The sequence below is a fragment of the Schistocerca piceifrons genome, chromosome 1 (assembly GCF_021461385.2).
Source record: "Schistocerca piceifrons isolate TAMUIC-IGC-003096 chromosome 1, iqSchPice1.1, whole genome shotgun sequence".
In the NCBI taxonomy this organism is placed as follows: Eukaryota; Metazoa; Arthropoda; class Insecta; order Orthoptera; family Acrididae; genus Schistocerca; species Schistocerca piceifrons.
Genome location: NC_060138.1, coordinates 1097383830 through 1097392328, shown reverse-complemented (window position 1 = coordinate 1097392328; position 8499 = coordinate 1097383830).

The following is an 8499-nucleotide window of genomic DNA, read 5'->3' as shown; positions in this document are numbered from 1 at the left end:
TGTTTGCTATAATGAGATGCACGAGCTCCGCTATGCCATTCACAGAGAAAACAGCAATATTTAGTGTACTCTAACTGCATACTAATATCAGTGCAACCATTTTCAAGTCACCAAAAATCTGCCACTGAGAGTCATTATACTTAATGGCTTCCAGTAAAATTTTCAGGTTTTGGTATGACTCTTTCATATGCACACTATGCGCCACTGGAATAGAAGGATGCTCATTACTAATATGTAAAAGCACTGCTTTTAAGCTCAACTTTGACGAATCAATAAAGAGTCTCCACCCATCAGGGTTGTAATTAATTCTGAGAGCCGTGATTAGACGATTTATGTCTACACATGCCACAAGACTATCTTGCATGTTAAAAAAAAAGGAGTGAACTGTTGCTCTCTTCTGCGGCAGAATGAAACATTTTCATTACTTTCCAGAAAATTGCGCTGCTGCAATCTTGATGCTAAAATCTCAGTCTTAGCTTTAGAGAGCTCCAACTCTCTAATAAGATCACTTAACTCATTTTGAGACTATTTTTGTGGATCATCAGTTGATGATAATTTGGTAGAAACTCTGGATCTTATGATGTACATGGTTCAGGACATTCAGAATCCCCATCAGAAGTAATCTCGTACTCTGTCGGTGGTTCAGGTATTAGCAATCCTTCCTCATGTAAAACTGGACGTATGGCAGGTGGAATGTTAGGATAGATCACTGTCCGCTTTCTGAACGCCTTCATTAGACCATTTATGTCTACACACGCCATTAAGACTATCTTGCATGTTAAAAAAAGGAGGAACCATACAAAAGTAGCAGTCACTGACATGGTTAGTTGGTTGACGCCACATCATGGGCACTGCAAAGGGCATTGAACGTCCTTTCCCTTGCATCCAATTCCTGAGGTTGTTGGTATAAGTGTTGCAGATCAATGTGGAGCCCAGGGTTTATCCTGACCACCAATTTTGCACCCAAAATATCAACTGTAAGCTTTTTTAGTCAGTGGAGTTATTTGCGGTTTTTGTGAGCAAATGTCACTTCCATTATTTTGGACTGCATTAATTCAGAATTTGCAGTAATTCGAACTGCTTTTATTATCGCTAAGTGAAATGTCGCCTTACGGTTCGCATCAAACTCATTTATCGTAAAATTTTGAACGTATGGTCTCCATTTACATTAGCTTCATCTGTGTCCGGTAATGAGTAACAAATACAGCGTGGTCCATTGATAGAGACCGGGCCAAATATCTCACGAAATAAGCGTCAAACGAAAAAACTACAAAGAACGAAACTAGTCTAGCTTGAAGGGGGAAACCAGATGGCGCTATGGTTGCCCCGCAAGATGGCGATGCCATAGGTCAAACGGCTATCAATTGCGTTTTTTTAAAATAGGAACCTCCATTTTTATTATATATTCGTGTAGTACGTAAAGAAATATGAATGTTTTAGTTGGACCACTTTTTTCGTTTTGTGATAGATGGCGCTGTAATAGTCACAAACGTATAAGTACATGGTATCACGTAACATTCCGCCAGTGCGGACGGTATTTGCTTCGTGATACATTACCCGTGTTAAAACGGAACGTTTACCAATTTCGGAAAAGGTAGATATCGTGTTGATGTATGGCTATTGTGATCAAAATGCCCAACGGGCGTGTGCTATGTATGCTGCTCGGTATCCTGGACATCATCATCCAAGTGTCCGGACCGTTCACCGGGTAGTTACGTTATTTAAGGAAACAGAAAGTGTTCAGCCACATGTGAAACGTTAACCATGACCTGCAACAAATGATGATGCCCAAGTAGGTGTTTCGGCTGCTGTCGCGGCTATTCCTCACATCAGTTGCAGACAAATTGCGCGAGAATCGGGAATCTCAAAAACGTCGGTGTTGAGAATGCTACATCAACATCGATTGCACGTGTACCATATTTCTATGCACCAGGAATTGCATGGAGACGGCTTTGAATGTCGTGTACAGTTCTGCCACTGGGCACAGGAGAAATTACGGGACGATGACAGATTTTTTGCATGCCTTCTATTTAGCGACGAAGCGTCATTCACCAACAGCGGTAACGTAAACCGGCATAATATGCACTACTGGGCAACGGAAAATCCACGATGGCTGCGACAAGTGGAACATCAGCGACCTTGGTGGGTTAATGTATAGTGCGGCATTATGGGAAGAAGGATAATTACCCCCCATTTTATCGATGCCAATCTAAATGGTGCAATGTGTGCTGATTTCCTACGTAATGTTCTACCGATGTTACTACAAGATGTTTCACTGCACGACAGAATGGCGATGTACTTCCAACATGATGGATGTCCAGCACATAGTTCGCATGCGGTTGAAGCGGTATTGAATAGCATATTTCATGACAGGTGGATTGGTCGTCGATGCACCATACCATGGCCCGAACGTTCACCGGATCTGACGTCCCCGGATTTCTTTCTGTGGGGAAAGTTGAAGGATATTTGCTATCGTGATCCACCAACAACGCCTGACAACATGAGTCAGCGCATTGTCAAGGCATGTGCGAACATTACGGAAGGCGAACTACTCGCTGTTGAGAGGGATGTCGTTACACGTATTGCCAAATGCCTTGAGGTTGACGGGCATCATTTTGAGCATTTATTAGATTAATGTGGTATTTACAGGTAATCACGCTGTAACAGCATTCGTTCTCAGAAATGATAAGTTCACAAAGGTACATGTATCACATTGGCAAACAGAAATAAAACAGAATTAAAATACGTTCTGTATTTTAATTTAAAACACCTACGTGTTACCAACTTTTCGTCTAAAATTGTGAGCCGTATGTTTGTGTTTATTACAGCGTCATCTATCACAAAGCGTAAAAAGTGGTCCAACTAAAACATTCATATTTCTTTACGTACTATACGAATATATAATAAAAATGGGGGTTCCTATTAAAAAAAAAACGCAATTGATAGCCGTTTGACCTATGGCATCGCCATCTTGCGGGCTAACCATAGTGCCATCTGGTTTCCCCCTTCAAGGTAAGTTTCGTTGTTTGTATTTTTTTCGTTTGACGCTTATTTCATGAGATATTTGGCCCGTTCACGATTAATGGACCATCCTGTATTTATTTTTTTAAATTTTCAACATGATTGCTGCATCTCCGGTTACGAATACGTCATCAGTATAACTGTTTGTCAGAAGCATACAACGAAATCACAGCCTGCTCAGTTCAGTTGCCGTGGCACTGGTTCACCCCCATCTGTGCTCGCTTAAAGGTCTATTAGTGAGTCATAAAATACAATACAGTGACCAAAGCGGTTATTAAGAGGGAACATAAAATTTTCAATGTAGAAGACAAAATGAAAGTACTTGATGAAATCCGAGTTGGTGCTTTTGTTCAGAATGTTATGACAGAGTAAAGTATTGCCTAGTTGACTTTCGTACAACATTAAGAAAAATCGGAAGAAAATTTCGGAGTCTTTAGTAAGAACAAAACGAACTAGAGGGGAAAGGGGATCGGAGAGCATGATCAGAACTGACTACCGTTGATTGTACAACACAGTGTCGTTTTTCCTAGTCCAGCTGGAGGCTGCAACGGAGACATTTGCTGATAAATTATGCCAAAGAGGTTTCAAAGCTAGTACTGGATAGATGTTTAGATACGACAATTGGCTCAGTATAAATGTCAGAAGAATGTGTGGGAAAAGATTAGTTGTAAACGTTGCAAGTGTAGAACCATTGGTAACGAGTTAAACACTTTTATAGAAGAAGGAACTTTTCCTTTGGCACAGGATTGTGTGGAAATCCGTTTCCGACAGTACACAGCCCATCAGGAGAGAACGTCGACATCTCGAGGTAAAATGAACATGTAACGAATCACTGGCCTTTTGTATGCTACTTTTGATCGCTCACACAGTTTAAAAGCGCTCAAAACTGAAGCATCTATGAAACACTAGGCAATCAAAATTATTATACAGCATGCACCAACCATTTATAAAGGAAATGAAAAGGTCTAGGTTATCATATAGCTTTTCCCTGACTGCTTCGAGAACGTCTTCGTCCTGAACTCCTAAAATTACAAATGAAAAGTTAAAATTGAAACATTAATATGTGAAACCGTTACTGAGTTTAGGCAATGCTCCTTCTCATTCCACTGAAATGTCTAGTGACAGCAGATTCATAAATGGTATGTTTCTCACCTCAAAAATCACTTCGCTGATCCATCCTATGGATCTAGAATTTCTCCTTACTTCTAAGCGCCTTTATAGCTGCAAGTAATTTGATGGAAGTGTAGTGTTTTTCAGTGCTGAACATACTGGTGGAAACAATGCAGACCAAGATTCTAATGAAACTGAGAGTTTATAATATCAGATGTTTTCGTCTATGTCAGGAAGTAGTGCCTCTGTGGGAGATGCGAACCACCTCATCGTAGATTCAGATGAGAGGACCAAAAGTAAAGCATGCGCTATTCTACAGTAAACATGACATATAAATTTTATGTACTATTCATGCATTCATTTTGGGATACATAAGTATTGTGCATGTGCAGTAGTGTATATATCAAGCTTATTTGTTGTAATATTTGAATACCGATTGCAAATTTATTTAATTGTGCTGCTCATTATTGTGATGCCTTTACATTAGTAGCTTTTTTATGTTTACTACCGTTAGAGACCGCGTCAATTAACCACAAGACATTTCTGTAAGCTTTTTTTTTTTTTTTTTTTTTTTTTTTTTTACTGCCTGCCTTCTCTTCTGTGTCCAGCCGGCGTTCTCCTTCTGAGCATCACGGACGCTCTTAAACTTGTTGATCAGTGGTCTATACTTTGAGTATGGAGTTCAGAGAACCATGTTAGTTAACTGACTTATCATCACTTTCGTAGAACATCAATACTTCACCAGCGCACATCAGGTAAAGTGTCAGGAGCCATCATGAACGTTATCTTCTCCGCATTTAAATGGCGTTGGGAGTGACGTCTCGTGGTAATGACGAGAGCACACCAAATATAATTAATCGTTGTAGTACCAACGCAAACAACCTATCTGCATCGTGGGTGCGAGGTTGTTTGGGATTACATATATATTTTACTTAATAGCATATCATGTATCAGAGGCTGGATGAGTAGATCGTGTCTAAACTCCACAAAGAAAATAAAACAGAAAAGAAGAGCACACTGGATATAAATATGTAGCCCGTAATGACACTCTTATTATAAAGCTTAGTATGCGCTGAATCATTGTTGAGGCTCATTGTGCAATGTTGTGGACCTTTTATGACATTTTCTCCTCCTACCACGCAAAGAATTGTGTTCGCGACTACGTTTGATACAATGAAAGACACTCTCCGTGGCCGCACATTCACCAGCCGTGCTGCTATTGCCTCAGCAATTTTCCAGTGGTCAAAACAGACTCCTAAAGAAGCCTTCGCCGCTGCCATGGAATCATGGCGTCAGCGTTGTGAAAAATGTGTACGTCTGCAGGGCGATTACGTTGAGAAGTAACGCCAGTTTCATCGATTTCAGGTGAGTAGTTAATTAGAAAAAAAAATCGGAGGCCTTAGAACTTGAATGCACCTCGTAAATCCGTAAGTTTACGAGGGGGTGGAGATCTCTTCTGAACAGCGTGTTGCAAGGCATCCCAGGTATGCTCAATAATGTTCATGTCTGGGGAGTTTGGTGGCCAGCGGTTGTGTTTAAACTCAGAAGAGAGTTTCTAGAGCCACTCTGTGGCAATTCAGGACGTGTAGGGTGTCGCATTGTCCTACTGGTACTGCCCAAGTCCGCCTGAATGCACAACGGACATGAATAGATGCAGGTGATCAGGCAGGATGCTTACGTACGTGTCACCTACCAGAGTCGTATCTGGAGGCACCAGGGTTCCCATATCACTCCAGCTGCACATGCCCTACACCATTACAGAGCCTCCACCAACTTGAACAGCCCCTGCTGACATGCAGGGTCCATGAATTCATGAGGTTGTCTCTGTGGTGTCACCGCCAGACACCACACTTGCTAGGTGGTAGCTTTAAATCGGCCGCTGTCCATTAGTACATGTCGGACCCGCGTGTCGCCACTTTCAGTGATAGCAGACCGAGCGCCACCACACGGCAGGTCTAGAGAGACGTACTAGCACTCGCCCCAGTTGTACGGACGACGTAGCTAGCGATGCACACTGACGAAGCCTCGCTCCTTTGCAGAGCAGATAGTTAGAATAGCCTTCAGCTAAGTCAATGGCTACGACCTAGCAAGGCGCCATTAGCAGTATATTGTCTGAAACTATAGAGTCTCACTTGTATCGTCAATAGCGATGTACCAAGGATGGATTAAAGTTAAGTATTCCAGAAGCTACGTACTTTTCTTTATAGCATTCATTACGTATCCTGTTTCAGACCTCACGCCATCCTGCGTGAGCTTATAGCGTGTATTTCGGTCTCCTCAAACCACGCTGTGTCGGCACTTCTGTCGACACATCAGTCTCCATACCCGTACACATCCATCCGCTAGATAGAATTTGAAACGAGACTCGTCCGACCAGGTAACATGTTTCCAGTCATCAACAGCACAATGTCGGCGTTGACGGATCCAGGCGAGGCCTAAAGCTTTGTGTCTTGCAGTCATCAAGGGTACACGAGTGGGAGTTCTGCTCTGCAGGCCCATATCGATGATGTTCCGTTGAATGGTTCGCACGCTGACAGTTGTTGATGGTCCAGTATTGAAATCTGTAGCAATTTGCAGAAGGGTTGCACTTCTGTCACGTTGAACGATTCTCTTCAGTCGTCTCTTCAGTTGTCGTTGGTCCCGTTCTTGAAGGATCTTCTTCTGGCCGTAGCTATGTTGGAGAAGTGATATTTTTCCTGACTCCTAATATTCACGGTACACTCATGAAAAGATCGTACAGCGAAATCCCCACTTCATGGCTACCTCGGAGATGCTGTGTCCCATCGATCATGCGCCGACTATAACACCACGTTCAAACTCACTCAGATCTTGATAACCTGCCATTGGAACAGCAGTAACAGGTCTAACAACTGCGCCAGACACATGTTGTCCTATATAGGCGTTGCCGACCGCAGCGCCATATTCTGCCTGTTTACATATCTCTGTATTTGAATACGCATGCCTGTACCAGTTTCCTTGGCACTTCATTGCATTGTTCGGGCTTTCACTAATTCGGATTGGGACTGTCCCAATTAGTCCAAATTAGCGAAGTTTCTCTGTACGTGTAAATGAGTTCAGAATAAGCGGTATCACAGACGCGCGAGTTAAGGCGGACGGAGCAGTCTGCGCACAGTAGCGGCCCACGGCTTCTCCTAAAGGCGCAGCACGTTCTAGAAGCGGTTGTCACGTCACGTCACGTCACGACACGACGCGTCCACGTCACGACTCCCACGTCAAGCGTCGCTTTCCGCGGGCGAAAGCTTCACAGGAGGAGCCGCGCCGCCCCCCCCCCCCCCCCCCCGCCTCCGTCACCTGTCACAGCGGAGACAGTCGGTGGTCTTCCGTGACCACGACAGCTGCCGTGGAAAGCGCCAGCCTTCCTACCGAAATTAGACGCCTCTCAAATACACAAACAGCTGTAAGCAGGCACTTCACGTTCTCACCACCCGTTTTTGGAGGACTGTGCTGGAGAAACCCTTGCATCATGCGAGGAGTACTCACAAAGATTTTATTATCTTCTCGAATGTGATTACGTAGTACATTTATTTTTTATTGCGTGCAGGTAAACTGTCTAAACTCCTTGTACACAATACAGTCATCTAGCCACAGCACCGTATAACTCAGCTACAGGGCCCAAAACAAAGTGGCACAGCTTCATCATCATCATCATTCATCCCCATTACGGTCGAAGGAAGGCAATGGCTAATCCACCTCCGCTAGGACTTTGCTTAGTAGGCGGTGAGGGTCTCCCACATCGACCCCTACGCACCTCCGAGTATGGGATCTCATCATCATTTGTAGTAGGGATGGGAAAAACCGACCGGTTGACACCGATACCGATATTTTGGTTCTGAATAACCGGTATTTTTCGTTATTTGTTTGCTCTCTGTTATAACAGAGAGCAAACCGAAAATAGCCGAAATAGCACTTTACAATAAGCAGCATTGTAAAATTTTTCAATTTTAATTAAACTCTTTAAAAAAAATGATTCGTAAGATTTGCGTTGGTTTGAAATATTTCTCTATTATAGAAAATTGAAGGCAACGGCCTTGCTGCAGTAGCTACACCGGTTCCCGTGAGCTCACCGAAGTTAAGCGCTGTCGGGCGTGGTCGGCACTTGGATGGGTGACCATCAAGGCCGCCATTCGCTGTTGCCATTTTTCGGGGTGCACTCAGCCTCGTGATGCCAATTGAGGAGCTATTCGACCGAATAGTAGCGGCTTCGGTCACGATTACTATCATAACGACCGGGAGAGCGGTGTGCTGACCCCACGCCCCTCCTACCTGCGTCCTCCCTGAGGATGAGACGGCGGTCGGATGGTCCCGGTCGGTAGGCCACTCGTGGCCTGAAGACGGAGTGCTATAGAA